Source organism: Colletes gigas, unplaced genomic scaffold (assembly GCF_013123115.1).
Source record: "Colletes gigas isolate AHSC1104 unplaced genomic scaffold, ASM1312311v1 Colletes_gigas_Sc00029, whole genome shotgun sequence".
Classification (NCBI taxonomy): Eukaryota; Metazoa; Arthropoda; class Insecta; order Hymenoptera; family Colletidae; genus Colletes; species Colletes gigas.
The window spans coordinates 1,004,930-1,024,677 of NW_025106658.1; the positions used below are offsets into that span (position 1 = coordinate 1,004,930).

At 39.2% G+C, this 19,748-nt stretch overlaps 1 protein-coding gene across 4 annotated transcripts in view; it reads right to left on the minus strand.

Moving 5' to 3' along the window:
- Positions 1 to 19,748, minus strand: part of LOC122401899 (mannosyl-oligosaccharide 1,2-alpha-mannosidase IA-like) — a 667,988-nt gene that overhangs the window by 179,543 nt on the left and 468,697 nt on the right. For 3 of the 4 annotated variants that reach the window (XM_043404326.1, XM_043404325.1, XM_043404327.1), the window contains exon 1: positions 7,111 to 8,016. The exons of the other annotated variant lie outside the window; for it this stretch is intronic. The gene's annotated coding sequence lies outside the window, so the exon portion shown is untranslated. Of the gene's footprint in view, positions 1 to 7,110; positions 8,017 to 19,748 lie in introns of those variants that run through there. 4 annotated transcript variants of the gene reach the window in all.

Consider the following 19,748-nt stretch of genomic DNA (forward strand, 5'->3'; position numbering starts at 1 on the left):
GAATTTTTTTAATAGCTCCTAATAAATATTTTAGCCAAGCTTTGACGTCCAAGCAACAGACTTTTCGAAACGTAAAATTTGGTGGAATTTGGAATTTGGGAATTGAAAAATTGACTTTTGTAATCTTCCAAATTGTAACGTTGGAATTTTTTTAATAGCTCCTAATAAATATTTTAGCCAAGCTTTGATGTCCAAGCAACAGACTTATCGAAACGTAAAATTTGGTGGAATTTGGAATTTGGGAATTGAAAAATTGACTTTTGTAATCTTCCAAATTGTAACGTTGGAATTTTTTTAATAGCTCCTAATAAATATTTTAGCCAAGCTTTGATGTCCAAGCAACAGACTTTTCGAAACATAAAATTTGGTGGAATTTGGAATTTGGGAATTGAAAAATTGACTTTTGTAATCTTCCAAATTGTAACGTTGGAATTTTTTTAATAGCTCCTAATAAATATTTTAGCCAAGCTTTGACGTCCAAGCAACAGACTTTTCGAAACGTAAAATTTGGTGGAATTTGGAATTTGGGAATTGAAAAATTGACTTTTGTAATCTTCCAAATTGTAACGTTGGAATTTTTTTAATAGCTCCTAATAAATATTTTAGCCAAGCTTTGATGTCCAAGCAACAGACTTTTCGAAACATAAAATTTGGTGGAATTTGGAATTTGGGAATTGAAAAATTGACTTTTGTAATCTTCCAAATTGTAACGTTGGAATTTTTTTAATACCTCCTAATAAATATTTTAGCCAAGCTTTGATGTCCAAGCAACAGACTTTTCGAAACATAAAATTTGGTGGAATTTGGAATTTGGGAATTGAAAAATTGACTTTTGTAATCTTCCAAATTGTAACGTTGGAATTTTTTTAATAGCTCCTAATAAATATTTTAGCCAAGCTTTGACGTCCAAGCAACAGACTTTTCGAAACGTAAAATTTGGTGGAATTTGGAATTTGGGAATTGAAAAATTGACTTTTGTAATCTTCCAAATTGTAACGTTGGAATTTTTTTAATAGCTCCTAATAAATATTTTAGCCAAGCTTTGATGTCCAAGCAACAGACTTTTCGAAACATAAAATTTGGTGGAATTTGGAATTTGGGAATTGAAAAATTGACTTTTGTAATCTTCCAAATTGTAACGTTGGAATTTTTTTAATACCTCCTGATAAATATTTTAACCAAGCTTTGACGTCCAAGCAACAGACTTTTCGAAACATAAAATTTGGTGGAATTTGGAATTTGGGAATTGAAAAATTGACTTTTGTAATCTTCCAAATTGTAACGTTGGAATTTTTTTAATACCTCCTGATAAATATTTTAGCCAAGCTTTGGCGTCCAAGCAACAGACTTATCGAAACGTAAAATTTGGTGGAATTTGGAATTTGGGAATTGAAAAATTGACTTTTGTAATCTTCCAAATTGTAACGTTGGAATTTTTTTAATAGCTCCTAATAAATATTTTAGCCAAGCTTTGATGTCCAAGCAACAGACTTTTCGAAACATAAAATTTGGTGGAATTTGGAATTTGGGAATTGAAAAATTGACTTTTGTAATCTTCCAAATTGTAACGTTGGAATTTTTTTAATAGCTCCTGATAAATATTTTAGCCAAGCTTTGGCGTCCAAGCAACAGACTTATCGAAACGTAAAATTTGGTGGAATTTGGAATTTGGGAATTGAAAAATTGACTTTTGTAATCTTCCAAATTGTAACGTTGGAATTTTTTTAATAGCTCCTAATAAATATTTTAGCCAAGCTTTGATGTCCAAGCAACAGACTTTTCGAAACGTAAAATTTGGTGGAATTTGGAATTTGGGAATTGAAAAATTGACTTTTGTAATCTTCCAAATTGTAACGTTGGAATTTTTTTAATACCTACTGATAAATATTTTAGCCAAGCTTTGGCGTCCAAGCAACAGACTTTTCGAAACGTAAAATTTGGTGGAATTTGGAATTTGGGAATTGAAAAATTGACTTTTGTAATCTTCCAAATTGTAACGTTGGAATTTTTTTAATAGCTCCTGATAAATATTTTAACCAAGCTTTGACGTCCAAACAAACGACTTTTCGAGACGTAAAATTTGGTGGAATTTGGGAAGTGAAAAATTGATGCACGCTCGAGGAAATGTAATTCTGTTTTTAGTTATAGAGTGCAAAGGGTTGAAGGCGCAGCTCGACAGTTAGTGAGCTCTCGAAATTAGCAACGATAATTAATTTTATATTTAAAAAGAGATTCGTGTCGACGGGAAATTTTGAATCTCGTGTTACTAGTTTACTAATTTCGCGTAGCGTTTAGAGAAGCAAGTTCTCGACCGTGGCACCGAAACAGGACTCTGCCTCCTTTCTCACGGCATACTTAAATCGTATCCACGTAAAACAAGCCTGATTCTGTGCAAGCGAGGCAGTTTACCCGACGTGCCGCGAAGAGATTCAATGAAAAGCAGCGTTACACGTTTCACCGAGGAATGCTAAGGGCTTACGGCATCAAGAAATTTCATAAGAACGAACGAACCGGTTTGGTTCTCGAATTACTCGCGATGTCTGTCCCGCGAAAGGAATCCACGAAGGTCTGTTAAAAGTGTCAAATATCGAGGAGGAAGACGATATTCCGCGGAAACCATAAACACTCCTGGACCTGCGTGGAAACGACGCCAAAAACCATACAATTTTACCACGTCTCCGCCATATACAGGGTTTTAAAAACTTTTAAAAACTAAAACAAGCTCGAAGCAAAGATTTAAAGTAAAATTATATAGGAAATGACTGATCCAAGTGTTCTCCGTAAATAAAATTCTATCGAGACGACTATTATTAGGTGCGTGGTATTATTTTTTAATTTATCTGGACAACTCTCAGCGAACTAACGTTTATTTGCCCCCTTTTGTACACCCTCTGTTATATTTTTCTAAATAATTGGGACACCGAAAGAACGAACGTTAATTAACAGAAGTTTTCGTGTCTTCTGCACCTTTGACACAAATGTTTCCACGTTGAATTCCATTTTTGGACCCCCGTGCGTTTCCTATTAATTTCTCCGTTCCTTTTGTAAACAATTCCCCGTAAAAATCACATCGTTCCGCGTTCGTAATGGCAAATGTCAGCACTTTGTGAAAATAGCAGAAAAAATGTCGCGCTATCGGTGACATACAATTGTCTCGCCTTTAACCCTGCGATGCTATCATAAACAAGGAAAATTTGAATTTAAAATTCTCGTAGAAATGTGTTGCTTCGACTATATAAACAAATACACATTACTTATGTATTAGATCAGTGATGATAATAAAATATATTTTACACAGAAAGAAAGCTTCTGATTTGCTCGAATCTCAAACACGTGGTTGAACGGTCACGTTTTGACCCCGTAAGAAACTTTATTTTCACAAGCTGAAGAATTCTATGAGAAAAAATAGCACTTTGGCACGAGCAAAGTTTAAATAACAGTCGTATCAGTCGTTCAACGCGTGAAAAATCTCCGAGCACGTGAACTTCGATGAACTCAGATTGGACTTATCGACGCGACGATTTCCTGGAAGTATTGCGCGTAACTCGACAGTGGACTGACGATAAGAAACCGCGGTACCGATAAACCGACGTCTTTCAGCCTCCTTGGGAGCATGACACGAGCCAGAGACGTTGCTGAAATAATTCAGGACTCCCGAGGCGATCGGGCTTCTCCCTGGCGAACATTCTTCGGGGATCTACGAAAATACGATTCCCGGCAAATGTCTACCTCGTTACCGGCTCGCTATAAATAGACCCAAACGGCCTTGGTCAACCTTCTTCGAGTTCGTCGACATCACCGACCGGTACCCTACTCAGCCACCAACAGATATACTCGACAGCTGGAGAGAATGTCTCCGGGTTGGGCTCAGATTTACCGATCGGAACATTTGGGGAAAGATTCATCTACGCTTCGTCGACGTATCTTGCAAGATACGAAGACTATACGGTGCTATGTCAGTCACTGACACGTGTTTTATGTGTCAAAGTTCTGATTTATAAGAGACAATTACTCTCGTAGCGTATTAGCTGGAGTTAATGAAAACAAAGATGTAGACTTGTTGCAAAATTAGTCCAAGAAATGATCGATAAATTCAAGTTTAACACATGACACTTCGACTCAATGCTGATGAAGATGGAGACGAGGTATAGCGAGGATTCATTTACTCTTCGTCGAGATATCTTGCAAGATACCTTGACTATACAGTAGCATGACACAGTACTGATTTCTAAGAGCTATTTACTGTCGTAACGTATTAGCTGCAGTTGATAGGAAGCAATTGAAAACAGAGAAATTCTCTAAATTGAAATAGTGTTTACTTCATAGATACGATGTAGACTTGTTGCAAAATTAGTCCAAGAAATGATCGATAAATTCAAGTTTAACCCTGACACTTCGACTCAATGCTGATGAAGATGGAGACGAGGTATAGCGAAGATTCATTTACTCTTCGTCGAGATATCTTGCAAGATACCTTGACTATACAGTAGCATGACACAGTACTGATTTCTAAGAGCTATTTACTGTCGTAACGTATTAGCTGCAGTTGATAGGAAGCAATTGAAAACAGAGAAATTCTCTAAATTGAAATAGTGTTTACTTTATGGATACGATGTAGACTTGTTGCAAAATTAGTCCAAGAAATGATCGATAAATTCAAGTTTAACACATGACACTTCGACTCAATGCTGATGAAGATGGAGACGAGGTATAGCGAAGATTCATTTACTCTTCGTCGAGATATCTTGCAAGATACCTTGACTATACAGTAGCATGACACAGTACTGATTTCTAAGAGCTATTTACTGTCGTAACGTATTAGCTGCAGTTGATAGGAAGCAATTGAAAACAGAGAAATTCTCTAAATTGAAATAGTGTTTACTTTATAGATACGATGTAGACTTGTTGCAAAATTAGTCCAAGAAATGATCGATAAATTCAAGTTTAACACATGACACTTCGACTCAATGCTGATGAGGATGGAGACGAGGTATAGCGAAGATTCATTTACTCTTCGTCGAGATATCTTGCAAGATACCTTGACTATACAGTAGCATGACACAGTACTGATTTCTAAGAGCTATTTACTGTCGTAACGTATTAGCTGCAGTTGATAGGAAGCAATTGAAAACAGAGAAATTCTCTAAATTGAAATAGTGTTTACTTTATAGATACGATGTAGACTTGTTGCAAAATTAGTCCAAGAAATGATCGATAAATTCAAGTTTAACACATGACACTTCGACTCAATGCTGATGAAGATGGAGACGAGGTATAGCGAAGATTCATTTACTCTTCGTCGAGATATCTTGCAAGATACCTTGACTATACAGTAGCATGACACAGTACTGATTTCTAAGAGCTATTTACTGTCGTAACGTATTAGCTGCAGTTGATAGGAAGCAATTGAAAACAGAGAAATTCTCTAAATTGAAATAGTGTTTACTTTATAGATACGATGTAGACATGTTGCAAAATTAGTCCAAGAAATGATCGATAAATTCAAGTTTAACACATGACACTTCGACTCAATGCTGATGAAGATGGGGTATAGTGATGTGTCTGTTAGACAATTGCTAAGCTATAAATAATCAGTTACGACACCTTGAGAAAACAATGTGAGTGCCTTATCAGTCGAAGGTCGAGTCATAAAAATCATCGTAACGACTGAATATTCGATGTTTTATACGAGAATCGATGTTCAGGGACGCGTATTAAAGTACAATTACGCGTAATGCTACTCCATCTTCCGAGAAATTAAATGCAAATAGCATGATACTTCAATACTGTCGTATACGTTTCGATAGATTGAATAAAAAACTATTTTGTTGCGCGAAAACTTGAAAAATGAACGTGTCTCGATACTGCAATTTTATTTATTACTTTATCGTTCAAAGTTACACGTTCTTTTCAACTTTGCATTCTGGAAAACTCAACCAAGATTTTAAATATAAAATATAAGAAACCTTTCCTCCATTTCGAATATATGAAAATTGATTCTGATAAGACTTCTCTGTCCTTGGAGGATAGAATAACTACGATTGTAACATTTACGGATTATTTACGCGATTAATGTAGGCAAAAATGCGCTACGTAGGAGAATTTTTGAAATATTTAAAATCCAGCATTTTTCGAAGCACGCATAACTCGACAAACATGGTATTTTAGCGATAGAGATTAAATGGTAGTATAGTGTGCACAAGCTCTTGAAGCGTTGGGTCCCATACTAAACGATAAAATCACTCTAAAAGCTTCGTTCTTCGTAAATCCACTGGATTAAATTATCTGCTCCAAAATATTCGTTCGTAAAGAGTCGAAGAATTTTTTTCAATAAACTTCCTATGAACTCGTTATTAGGAATCAATAAAAATCTCTAACACGTGATCGATTCTTTACATTCAAATATAAGTTATTTTCCAACGTGTTGGATCGATGAATGATGCGGTGCTTTAATACTCAATGCACAGTGACTAGAACAAAAAAATGAATACTATTTTTAGAATTTAAATTAACTAGAAATGAGTAGTTTCTAACTAATAGCAAAAATACATTCGGTGAATGATGTTTCACGTTTGACTCGTCGCATTCCCATTGTGTGTTTCACGTGGAAAAAAACCACGTGGTCGTTCCAAGGTGACGATCTATTCTACGAGACGATGTTTTTTCAAAAAAAGAAACACTGAATATCGTCGCTCCTATTCGTAACGAAATTATGGCATGAAAAATCTGATCGTCGGGCGTTACGAAGCCTATCCGTCGATTCAAATTGCGCAACGGAGATAAAAGTGAAATTACCCGCGTCGTCTCTCGTCGAACAATCAATTTTTCCTGCGGAATCGCATTCACGAACCGATAGAAAACACAGTGGAAAAAAAAAAAAAACGAAACAGGAAAAGGATCGATCGATTTCTGTGGCAGCTTCCGATCGAAAGACACGCGATCGATGGACGTGTTTTCAATTCCCCCCGACGGAATCGGGCACAATGACGCAAGGGCATCGTCCTCGACGCCGGGAATACCCTCCGCGAGTCGAACTCATTAACGACGCATAGAACGGGCGGTAAAAAGAAGCAGATGCTCGCAAACGACGATATAAGAAACGTCTCTTACCTAATATCACAGTACTCTTCAATCCACTCCTTCCTATCGCAGCCTTTCGATTCTCCGATCAAACGAAGGCTTTAATTAACTGCACGTATTCGACACTGCCAATTATCATCCACCGGTCGCGTTTTCACTCCGCGGAACACAGCTACGCGTTATCGAACCGTCGACACTCTCACACACATACACACACCAGAGGGACGAGGGGCTCACTTGAATATTTCCACGATTTTCACGAACCCTCAGCTACGCATCGCGACTTCGTCGATCGAGCTTTTCGGTGCGTTTTTTTTCGTCAACGCAGAATAACTTGCTCACTGAACACGCACGGACATCGAGTAGCTCGTAACGCACCAGCGTGGACGTCGATCTTGTACAAGTTGGCAGTGATGGGTTGCTGCGAACACGTGCGTCTCGAGGTACGGAGAAGGATTATCGATAGGAATTAACGACCACTCGGGACGAGCGTGATCGACTTTGTTTAGCGTCGTTTGACGACAAGGTCGCGAGGACCGCACGATAGATCCTCTAATATCGAAATTCGAGGGAACACGTCGAGGTGGTAGGTGGCAGGTGCAAGGTCGTCGATGTCTTGCCGTTTCGAATACTCGAGGAATACCTGTATCGTCGTCAGTGGCTCCCGTCCACGCCGCGAGCAGGTCTTTCGGAAACCTTTCGATGTTCGGGGACGGATGGGGCTCCTGAAGACCTCCGCGTGTCACGAACCTTTTCGGAGCAGCGTTTCTTTCGTAACGTGGTTCTCTTGGTCGGGGCGCACAGCGACAGAGAGAATCGTTCGCGGGCCGGAAGCACGCGGGTCTTTGTTCCTCTTTGCCAACAAAGAAAACGACGATACTGAACGACACACTCGCGCGCGCGATCGCGTCCGCCGGAGCACTGACACGACTCAGGATTCCACGAGTGACTGGGGGCCGCTCGCACGACTCGAGTCGAACGACTCCGCTCCACGGGCGCCGCGACTCGTGCCCGCCGAGCGCGCCCGAACCGACACGAACCTATTCTTCGGGAAACCGCTGGCCCGCAGCCGCGCGCATTACGACTCCGACCGTCCGCCGCGACGGTACGCGCACGGCCTCGCCTTCCACCAACCAGCAACGGTACGTACGATAGTACCTCGGTCATTGCAGGGAAATCGGAACTCCAACAACCAAAGTGACCCATACGATGAGTAGCCACGCCACACACCATGTTCTTATTATAAATAATTTTCTGTGTTAAAAATTGGGTACAAATCGCAAGTGTATTTAATAATCTAATATCCTTTTATCTAATTTCGTTCATATACAGGGTGGTCACTCCTTAGGAAAAATCAGAAATACCAATTTGTTGATCGAGGCTTCGTTAAAAATTTCTAATCATTCAAATCGTTATAAAAAAATTATTTTCAATCGCAGGGGCCAATTACAACCATTTTTTTGTGAATAGACATACCCTTGAAATCCTACCCACTTTTGAGAAAAAAATTCGCGTAGGTGTGAAATTTTTCGACAAAATTAAAAATTTTCGAATAGTTCTAAAAAAATTATTTTTGGTTGCAAGGGTCAATTACAATCACTTTTGGTCAATAGACATAATCCCGAAATCCTACTAACTTACGAGAAAAAAAATCGAGTAGATGCTTAAATTTGGCAAAATTTAAAAATTTCAAATCGTTCTAAAAAAATTATTTTTCGTTGCAAGGGTCAATTACAATCATTTTTGGTCAATAGACATAATCCCGAAATCCTATTAACTTACGAGAAAAAAAATCGAGTAGATGCTTAAATTTGGCAAAATTAAAAAATTTCAAATCGTTCTAAAAAAATTATTTTTCGTTGCAAGGGTCAATTACAATCATTTTTGGTCAATAGACATAATCCCGAAATCCTACTAACTTACGAGAAAAAAAATCGAGTAGATGCTTAAATTTGGCAAAATTAAAAAATTTCAAATCGTTCTAAAAAAATTATTTTTAGTTGCTGGGGACAACTACGATCATTTTTGGTGAGTAGACACACCCCTGAAATCCTACGCAGTTTCGAGATAAAAATTCAAGTAGGTCGAGAAATATTTCGACAAAATTAAACAATTTTAAATGTAAAAAACGTTGAAAAAAAGTCATTTATGGTAGAGCAAGTAAGTTTGACCAATTCCTTGTGTCTAGAAAGTCTAAAAAAATCAACTATGATTGCTTTTCAAGCGATGAGTATGAAAGGTCAAAATCAAGGAATTATTTCCCTAGTCATAGATTTATAATTATGTAATTCAAATCCATCGTAGAATAGAACAATTCTTACAAGCCTCCAGAGATCAATACTACTTCCGTAGTAGTAAAAGATTGCAACAATAAATCAAATTTCTTGACATTGAAGGCACAAAATATAATTCTAAGATTTCTAAAATTTCTGACCAAACTTTCCCAGTAATTATGCTAATTGCCCTACGATGAAGCAATACAAACGTAGATTTGGTTTAGAAATGTATTCTTGCGAAAGTGTAGCCTCTTGAAGAGAGAAATTTCGATCGTCAAACATGGTCGAAAATTTCTGATTAATCTGTTCTATTTTACGATTTCTATTTCTAATCCATGTGACTCTCTTACAGCTAACGTTATTCCTATCCAACTCTACCTTTGGACAAATCAACCAGCTTTATTTGGATCGCTGCGATTAGTAACTGGTGTTAATTAACGAGCATCAAGTAATGAATAATAAGTGAAAGTCTGAACTTGTAACGAATGGTGGAAGTGAGTTGTTCTTAAAGATCACTTTATATAGCCTGGCGTTAGAGAATAGTTCTCGTAACAATTTGTCTTGTAGACGTTCCTGAATCTCTCGGTACGATATCAAATACTTGTTTAGTTGTTTGAGTAGCGGGGGTCCTTGTTGCTTGCATTCCGCAAAGTTCGGCTCCTACAACTTGCTTGTTAACAACTTTCGGTGACTCAATATTCCCGATATCGAAAGAAAAGCTCGCGAAACTTTCTACTTAATCAATTCATTACCATTCCGGAAGCAACTCGACCACAAATCAATAATATTTCGTACTTTAAACTCGGTGAATCTGACAGAACTAATCATAATTGTATCAATTTAGAATTTCATCGATGACAATCAGATATTTTTCAAACGATCGATTTTTTAAACCGCGTTGCAGCAGGAAACTTGCAAAAACACGGAATCGGTTCCATTTTTCTACAAAAAAAAAAACATAAAAAAAAGAATCGAGGGCAAAGTCAGTTTTAGTTTACCAAACTTATGGAATGATAATAACATTCAATTTGGATGCAAACTTGATTAGAATGCTTTGCTCCAGTTGAAAGTTAAGTGTCACCTTCGTGTACTAAGCACAGCATCGCTAATAATTGTACGAACGTACCTTTTGTGTCTTCGAATATATGGTATTAATGAGATAGTGGTAATAAACGTGTTAATATCGATACAAGGGTTATTTGTACGTTGTATTAATTTCGTTATCCGTTGTACGAGTGTCAAGGATGCGCGAAAATCGGTCGTCGAACTTCGACACGGTTCGCCAGGTCCAATTTAGGTTCGTCCGCGAAAGCAGCCGGCGGTCAAACTTGGAATTTACATTCAGGTAAATTGGAGTGCGGCATTCAGCACCGGCGTGTTCGGAGCATACTGATAGTAAGACAACGTGTTTTCGACGAGGCGAACGGGCGCTGGTTATCGAACCCCGGTTCCACGTTATTGATATGCTAACTAACTCGAGGCTGCGACATAATTTGCTCTTGTTTCACGCTCCTGGAACTGGTCTCCGTCGGTTCGAATCCGCGCGAAGATAGTGTATTAAGTTGGCGGGAAAGCGTAAGCAAATTAACTCTTCGCGCTCGGTCGAATCTTTAACTGATTAACTCTTGGGGCACCGTTCTCTCTTTTTAATCAACTCACAGCGGTTTTAAATTAAGCGGGACGATAAACTTCTCAAGGCGGGGGCCCCGAACGCCGCGATAAAGATTATTTTATCACAATGGGGATGAAGTATATTTGCATATCGACGCGTTTATCGGCGCTGATTTCGCGGGCATAGCAAAAATGCAATTTTATCGTCCCCGATATATCGGAAATATTCGATAGAAACTGTTTTTTATTCGGGTCTGCTGCATTTTCTGACAAGATTCGCTCGAAATCGCCGTGAAAGAAACAGTGACGTTTATGGAAATTATAGAAAGCACCACCGGGGGACGTAAGGCTTCGTTGAACAGACGACAGACTAACAAGATGAACTCATTACAACTTTGCAACCTTCTTCCAGCACAAAGAAGTTACGTCTCGGTGTCGAGATATACTCAAAGACGGAAGGAAGTACTTATTACCGTTCCTAAAACCGCGAACAGCAAAATTGTTCTTTGAAGTTCCCTAACGAGACGCTGCATCGAACCGTGGATGTCTTCATCGAGGGTTCGCGTTCGTGGATTATTAGCTTACCTCAGGGCTACGCTTTCAATTCGAATAAAGTATCAGAATTCAAAGCAACCGTATAATAAAGAATCACCAATGATCCTCCTTGATCCAGTTTCAAACACGCCGTTAAGATAAAAAATTATTTCTGTATACGATGAAAGGAATACACGCGTTTTGACAGCGTGTTTCGATATTTTGCTAATTATTACACGAATTCAGTCTGCAAAATACGAGCGATTCGGTTAGACAACTCGGTCGATCTGCAATTGCAAACTTATGCCAATTCTCCTAAGTAAACGGAGCGTACGTTTCATTTCGAAGCACGAAATTATTAGATTTCCGAATGTGGTTATTGATTTCACCTGACTTCGCGGTGGAGGCCCCTTCATTCGACAAAGGGCAATCTATTTTAAAGTGTGTCAAACTCGACAGAATCGGGTGATTCTTTTCTGGAAGAAATTTCATCAGAGAAAACAGTTCCAAGATTATTTAATGCGCGCAGAAATACAAACATTCTCCTCTGAAACTTTTTAAATCGCGATGTGTTGGGTTTAGGTATGTGTTGGCGCTCGATGGTGTTAGAAATTGGTGAAAAGAGTGTGTTTGGAACTTGCGTACATTCGCGAGGAAGTAAAATTATTCAACAGGAGAACTTAATCCACGGAACAGGAACGTCCCCGTTCGTTCAGGCCGTGTCGTGCCCGACGATCGTAACTTATCCGCGTGTCGCGCGAGTTTCACGTTAGATTAAGGGCGGAACGTGTGCGTGATGGAAATGATTTTCACGCGGCGGTCCTCGCAAACCCGACGGAAACTCGGACACGACGTGCGCGTCCAAGCTAATGACGGTTCATCGAAATCTACTTAACTCATCGCGGATTGCCGAACTTCGATCTAATAACCGGGAACACGCGAACCCCATCCAACGGCCACCTGGAGATTACATCTTCATCGTGGAACGTTCCAATCGCCAGCCAAAGGGTCGCGGAATATTCATGAAGAATCGTGAAAATCGTATCCATTCGCTCGCCAATTTTCTAAGGAGACGATTCTGCTGAAGGATTTTTCAAAATTTACACTTCCAAGCTGAGTGTATTTCGAGCAATTGGAATAAAAAATTTCTGTAAATAGGTTCCAAATACAGGTTCACGGAATATTCATGAAGAATCGTGAAAATCGTACTAAAATCGCACTAAAATCGTGAAAATCGTACTTTCTACATTCTGCTCAAAGATTTTTCAAAATTTACACTTCCAAGCTGAGTATATTTCGAGCAGTTGCAACACAAAATTTCTGCACTCGGTTCCAAATACACGTTCGCGGAATATTCATGAAAAAGCGTGAAAATCGTAACTGTTTGCTCGCCAATTTTCTAAGGAGACGTTTCTCGCGTATTCTGCCCAAAGATTTTTCAAAATTTACACTTCCAAGCTGAGTGTATTTTGAACAGTTGGAATAAAAAATTTCTGTACACGATTTCAAATACAGTTCGTGGAATATTCATGAAAAATCGTGAAAATCGTATCCATTCGCTCGCCAATTTTCTAAGGAGACGATTCTGCTCAAGGATTTTTCAAAATTTACACTTCCAAGCTGAGTGTATTTCGAGCAATTGGAATAAAAAATTTCTGTAAATAGGTTCCAAATACAGGTTCACGGAATATTCATGAAGAATCGTGAAAATCGTACTAAAATCGCACTAAAATCGTGAAAATCGTACTTTCTACATTCTGCTCAAAGATTTTTCAAAATTTACACTTCCAAGCTGAGTGTATTTTGAGTAATTGTAAAATCGTAACTGTTCGCTCGCCAATTTTCTGAAGAGACGTTTCTCGTTGATTTTGCTCGAATATTTGTCAAAATATACACTTTCAACATAGATATGGTGTATATTTCGAGCAATTGTAATAAAAAAATTCTGTAAATAAGTTCCAAATACTGTATTTCTGTACATCGATGCGGTAACTCTTTAAAAGTTCGAACTGTTTCGTCGAGTCCGCCATCAGAAGCTTTTATCGCGCGCGTTTCCGCGACGTTGCGGAACTCGTAAAAGGGACACGCGCGTCCTGACGCGTCAGGATCTTTTTTTTTATCACTCAGGTAACCCGAGTGTACTACGAATAGCGATTGCGCAGCAGAAACGCAAGTGGTTTCCGCTCGAGACTTTATTCGCTGGATTTGTCGCGACGCCGATTCCATGATCGACTCGATCGATCGATCTTCACTATTAAAGATAAATTGACACCTCGGTTGCACTACATTGATAATTATTTTTTTCATAAATGACTAACACGATTTCTAGATACAAGCAGTGCATTTTAAACGCAAAGGAATAAACTTCAGGAAAAAAAAAACGAACAGAAAATATTAAATATGTTCGTCAGGGTGAATGAAAGAAGAAGACTACTTTTCTCGTTCAAAAGTTGAACTTCACAGGCTTGTTATAATCACAATTTATACTAAATTTCATTAATATAGCCATTTTCATAATGCCTGATCAATTAGGATAACAATGCATCAAATACTGATATGTACAACTTCATTTTTTAAGAAACTAAGAAACTAAGAAACTAAGAATCTAAGAAACTAAGAAACTATGAATAATAATAGTTAAAAATGATCTGCTAATTCTTCAATCTGGATCACAATGCGTCGTTTCGATCCAGGACATCAGTCTGTACTCATATCAAGTATCTATCGCGATCAGTGGTCAGAAATCAACAAAAATTCGTTGTTCATAAAGTGAATGATTAAATAAAGAAAGAAAGAAGAGAGTGATGCAAGGCGTGGCAATAACGCGACCAATCGTCGTGAATTGAATCCGTCAACAGCGTCCTGGCCTCACCTTCCAATATCAGACCACTTGACCTCCGCTCGACGAAGGGAAATAGGGCAAGACACTGTGGCGAAACGAAGGTCTCGAAACCGTGGCACAAAGGGGGCAAAAAGTGAGAGAAAACTGGGCCGAGACAGTGAGGTTTGTAATTCATATTAGACTCCCGAGGGACAAAGCAATCAAGCGGTTCTCGGTGGTTTCGACTCCCGGCCGGATTTCCGTGTCGAATTAAACTTACAGATCCGTACAAAGAGCGGACGCGTACCCTCGACCGTCGTGGAAAAGAATCAACGAATTCGAATGAAAGGAAAATATTGTATTTTTTATGAGCGCCCCTTCGAGTCTGGCCAGATTCATAGCGAACGCGGGGAGAAAGGGGCAGAGGGGGGGCAGGGGGGCGGCGTGGGTGTTGAACCGCGCGCCAAAGAGACGGAAAATATCAGGGTTGCTCCGGCAGGATCAAAGTTAAATGAATGCGTTCCGCGGGACACAAAGGATTTCCAGGGCACTTTATTACACCGAACCCGTGGCTTTCGCTCTTTTTTCGAGTTTCGGTTCTTTCTCGCTTGTTTTACGCGATGGCGAGGGAACCCTTAACGCTTAGACGACCGGGGAGGGGATGCGTGTAATTATACTTTGGCTGCACGTGGAGTGCATTTTTACAAATATTCCGTGGACCAAAGACATTTGTATGGATATTGGCAAGACGGTTCCATCTGGATTTCAATAAAGAAGTTTCTTGCGTACAATATTAAACGATACATTAAGTACCGTTTATTTTGAAAGTGATGATTCAGAAAAAGAGAGTCCAAAACACAAAAGGAGTCCAGCTAGCTTCGTATCGACCACGTTTTCAGAGACAACGTCTTGCTTCAAGAGACAAAAGAATAGTTTGACCAACAAATATTAAAAGTACAATTAATAATTGGTATTTCCGATATCGTGGTACCGCGAATTCTCGTTAATGATTGCAAGTTACACCTGGGAAGGTCTCCTTGTTAGGTCTGTGAGCTGCTTTAGCAGGATCGTGGTGGATGGGCGTAGCAGTACCTGGGCCCCGACAGTTGTTTACGATAAGTGACGCGGAATAGCCGGCCTAAAAACGACGGAGGGCCCCCGGGATCGGCAAGAAAAGCCCACGGAACTCCCGACGAGATAGATATATTACTTAGCCGGAGCTTTCGTTCGCTCCTCGGCGCTTTTTCATCCGTGAATTTGTGCGACCTATTACCATTCCGGAGCGAGGCATTCGCCCGTTGTTCTTCCTCCGGGGCTCCGTCGCCGCTCAGGCACGAATTGGCCCTCTTGCCGACGCGACACCAAGCCGACAGTTAACCCTTTCACTCTGGGAGCCTCTTTTTCCAGGCTACAGAGCCTCCCTTTGGTCCGCTGGGTCGACAGGATCAACCCACCACATCGCCCAGTCGACGGGGAATTTTTATCCAACTTGTTTGGTAGACTGTGGAACCCTCATTATCCATAATAACACGCTGAACCGGATATGGGTGACGCGTTAAATCCTCAGGAAGCAATATCCCTCGAATACGAATGCTAATAATCACGATATTTCTGTCCAGAACGTGAAACTAACGAAGTTCCAGGCTTCAGACACCCTTTCAGAAGCTGCTCTTTGTTCATTTTATTTATCCTTTTCGAAGAATGATATATAATGCAACACTGTTTGCTACCCTCCCTTCTTCCCGTATCGTTTGTCGAACAAAAGACTATTTGTAGACGTACAATGGACGAATTCGAGCACAGTGAGCGCGGATGCGGGATTTCAGTTCGTCGAATTAATCCGTGCGAGGGAATCGTATCATCGGTTAGACCATAGTTTCGATGCTTATGGCGTTTAATCTGAAATACCTTTCCTATGGAGGCTGTATGCTGATTCCGTAAATCAAAGGCTAATCGCGTGGCCCACATGCGATACGCTTCCCTTCCGGAAATGTAAGCAGCCGCCGAATGTGGGAATGAATGCAAACAGGCGGATAACGAAGCGGTCGTTGGCTTCTGAAATTTCGTCGATCAATCTACGATCCACGATCGATCTACAAAAAAAACTGGGTTTCTTGTTTCGATCGGAAAACCGGAAAAATTTACGATGCAAGCAAACGTGGATTTATTAATAATAGAGTTACGATTCGAATTAATTAATTTTAATTTCATCGGTGGAAAATTAACTCGAACAATTTATGTTCGTATTATCCAATAATTCAGCGATATTTTCGACGAGCACCGCTCAGCCAATAATTTAATGCTATTTGTGTTATTTGCCCAGAGTAAATATTATATTCTTGTGTAATTAAACGTTACAAAAAGACACGAGTAAACACAATATTATTCCGTATATAAATCATCAAAATTCTTTTATTCTTTTTCGACAATTAGTGTTATAGTAATGCAACTTTAAAGAATTCATGTCTTTTGCTGGCATTGGAATCACTAATCGCGGCACGTGTAACTGCGCCGGGGCGCCATTTCGCCAGGAACAATTCGTATCCGGTGCGTTCCCAGCGTAAATTTCCTTCTAAATGAAAATTGCTATCACTTTTCAGCTCGGTCTCGCGAGCAGGAGCGGTTGCAGCGCCCTTTGGCCCTATCAACCGCTGCATCTTGATTCAACGCACGTCTAACGACCTGCCAACCAAAGTGGTTTATCTAAACTTACGCTCGGAATGTGCCGCGAAACTTTTTCGCCGATGAAAAGGCAACGTGGTCTTCGAACGTTAGGAAAACAACGTTATATTCTCGCCTCGAACCAAACAAGCTATTCCATCGATTGGATTAGCAAAACAATTATTTATTCAAGATATATGCTAGATACTTTCACTTTGGAGGAAACAAGGCATGGGGCATTTATCCAAGTTTATTTTAAAATAACTTAATATGTTTAGAATTCTATTTTTGTTATAAAACGTGACAATAAAGAAGAAGGAACGTGATGATCATTAAATTCAACTCTTTGAAATGAAATGAACCGTTTCTGAGTTTCTAGCGCGATTTTTTCTACGAACGAGCAATAAATAACGGTAAACTAGACTCGAAATTGTTAACGATAAGTACGTAGGGTGGAACAGCGGTTATCAGGGCTACCAATTATGCGAGCATTGGCCAGCTGACTCTCGATCATCCGGACATGCAATTAGAAGTTCTTGTGCTCAAGATATGGAAACAGTTTTGTCCGAGTAATGGAACAGGAACAGTTTGCCAATGTATCAGGCCAAGTAATCTACCCATTTGTACGGAGAATCAACTATCCGCCGTGTAATTACTGTATAATTATCAGTTACATGCAGTGGTGGCTAATAATTACTGTATAATCTTGTATAATTGCAAGTTACGCTTAACTACCTATTGTAAGTACCTTCGAGCTTCGTTTTTGCCTCGACGAAACAAAATTTTTACTTTCGATAAAGTGTGGCGTATTGAAATCACTCGAGCCAATGGATCCTCGTAATTTCGATTCCTTCTCGAGGAATATATTTTTTTAAACGTTGAACAAATTCCCATTTCATCTTCAACGCAGCGTAGTCGTATTTCCTTTTTGCATTTAATATTAGTAAGAGCTGAAAATCCCAATTCGCATAGGTACGACGCAGACTGAAATGGGATTTTCAGCTCTCAGTAATATTAAATGCGGAAAGAAAGGACCTCGGTAAGTTTTATACGTATAGTTATTGTATTCCATACACAATTCGTGTTTAATTTCACTCTTAACACTTTACCGACCGGTGGCCTATTAATCGACTGTTTTACCGGCCAACGCTTACCGACCGATAGCCTATTAATCAACTGTTTTATCGGCCGGTAAGTGTTGGCCGGTAAAAAAGTAGATTAATAGGCTATCGGTCGGTAATGTGTTAAATTGCTTCCTCGCGTATTTGTAAAAGTCAATTTCACAAAGTGCCTCGAACCAAACAGAATTAAAGCAGAATACTTTGTGTTTCCGTTACGCAGAACACAGGATCGTTTAACCCTTTCCACTCTTATGTCAGGAGCTCCTTTTTCAAGTTCAAACCAAAGAGTTTGAGAGTTCAAACTTAAGAATTACAAAATATTACAATGGTACAAAGAAAACAGATATTTAATCGAATTTGTTTGTTCCTCTACCTTTTTAAATTATTTTATGCTGGTAACAAAATTGAAATATAATTCGGAGTGCAAAGGGCTAAGTTAACGTCCCCATTCGATAATCGTTCTCCTATACAGGCTTCCTTTGTAAGTTTGTGCTACGCGAACAAACAGAGCTTCTCCAAAGCGACGATCAAACTCCCTCCGAACTCGTGTCCACCGAGATATCATAAACGTTCAGGTCCGGAAACCAGCGTCACGAGACGATCGTGACACCTAAATGCAGAAACGAGAAGAGTACGACGCTAGTTCGTGTATTGTTTTAACGATGGTTTTGCGGTTGCGTCACTGGGCTAAATTAACACCACCGAGCGAAAGTTATGTCACGTCCTTGCGGGCTATTAGCTCAGTTCTCCCCGGATAGCTGAAAGGTCTTGCGAGACGGATAATTGGGACGAGTGAAATAATGGCGACAATAACGCCACGTGACTAATTCAGTTTGGAGATTATTGACCCATTTGTAAAAAATTATTGCAAGCTTTACTTTGCTTCTGTGACCCTAGACACGTGGTTTACGATCGTTTTTAATTTTTCCTGAGTATTGCAAGGGAATTAATTCGCAATGTAATTGTCATTTGCGTCGAATTGGATTTCACAAATGGATTTCGAAGGTCGTGACCAGATTCTCGAAATTTTGTACAAATTGTTTCAAACGCGTTTTCGATTATAAACTTTCATTCCGTTGGGCGAAAATTGTTATGTAAAATACATCAATTTGCTTACCCCTGAAGGCTACGTCGCGCGTATTAAAACAGAAATAAATAACGAGATTGCATGAAGAGGATCACATTACCAAAAGACATTAATCTTTCGTGATAAATGGCCACCGGGTGTACCATATTTTCACTCCCCTAGTGGCAACCAGTTGATTAATAATATATGTACTTTATATAAATTTTTTTAATTAAACAAAGTGAAAAATCTCTGAATATAAATTACTTTCGTTTCGAATATAAGATGACGAGGTCCTCGTTTATTTGTTCACTGACGAAACTGAATTTACGTAGAATTATCTTGTCGGTAAGTTTCAGACTTTTAATTTCAAATATTTGAACAATTTAAACAATTACTTGCTTCAAGTAACTATTTGTGACGGAAACATAAATACTCGTTTGAATAGCTAAGCAAATATAAATATTAAGATAATAATTATTAGGAGAAGAAATAATTATTACGAAAATCGCGATCACCTGCTTAAACATTTATGTTACACTTTCGACCAGCTGTTAGCGCCAGGCAAATTCATCGAT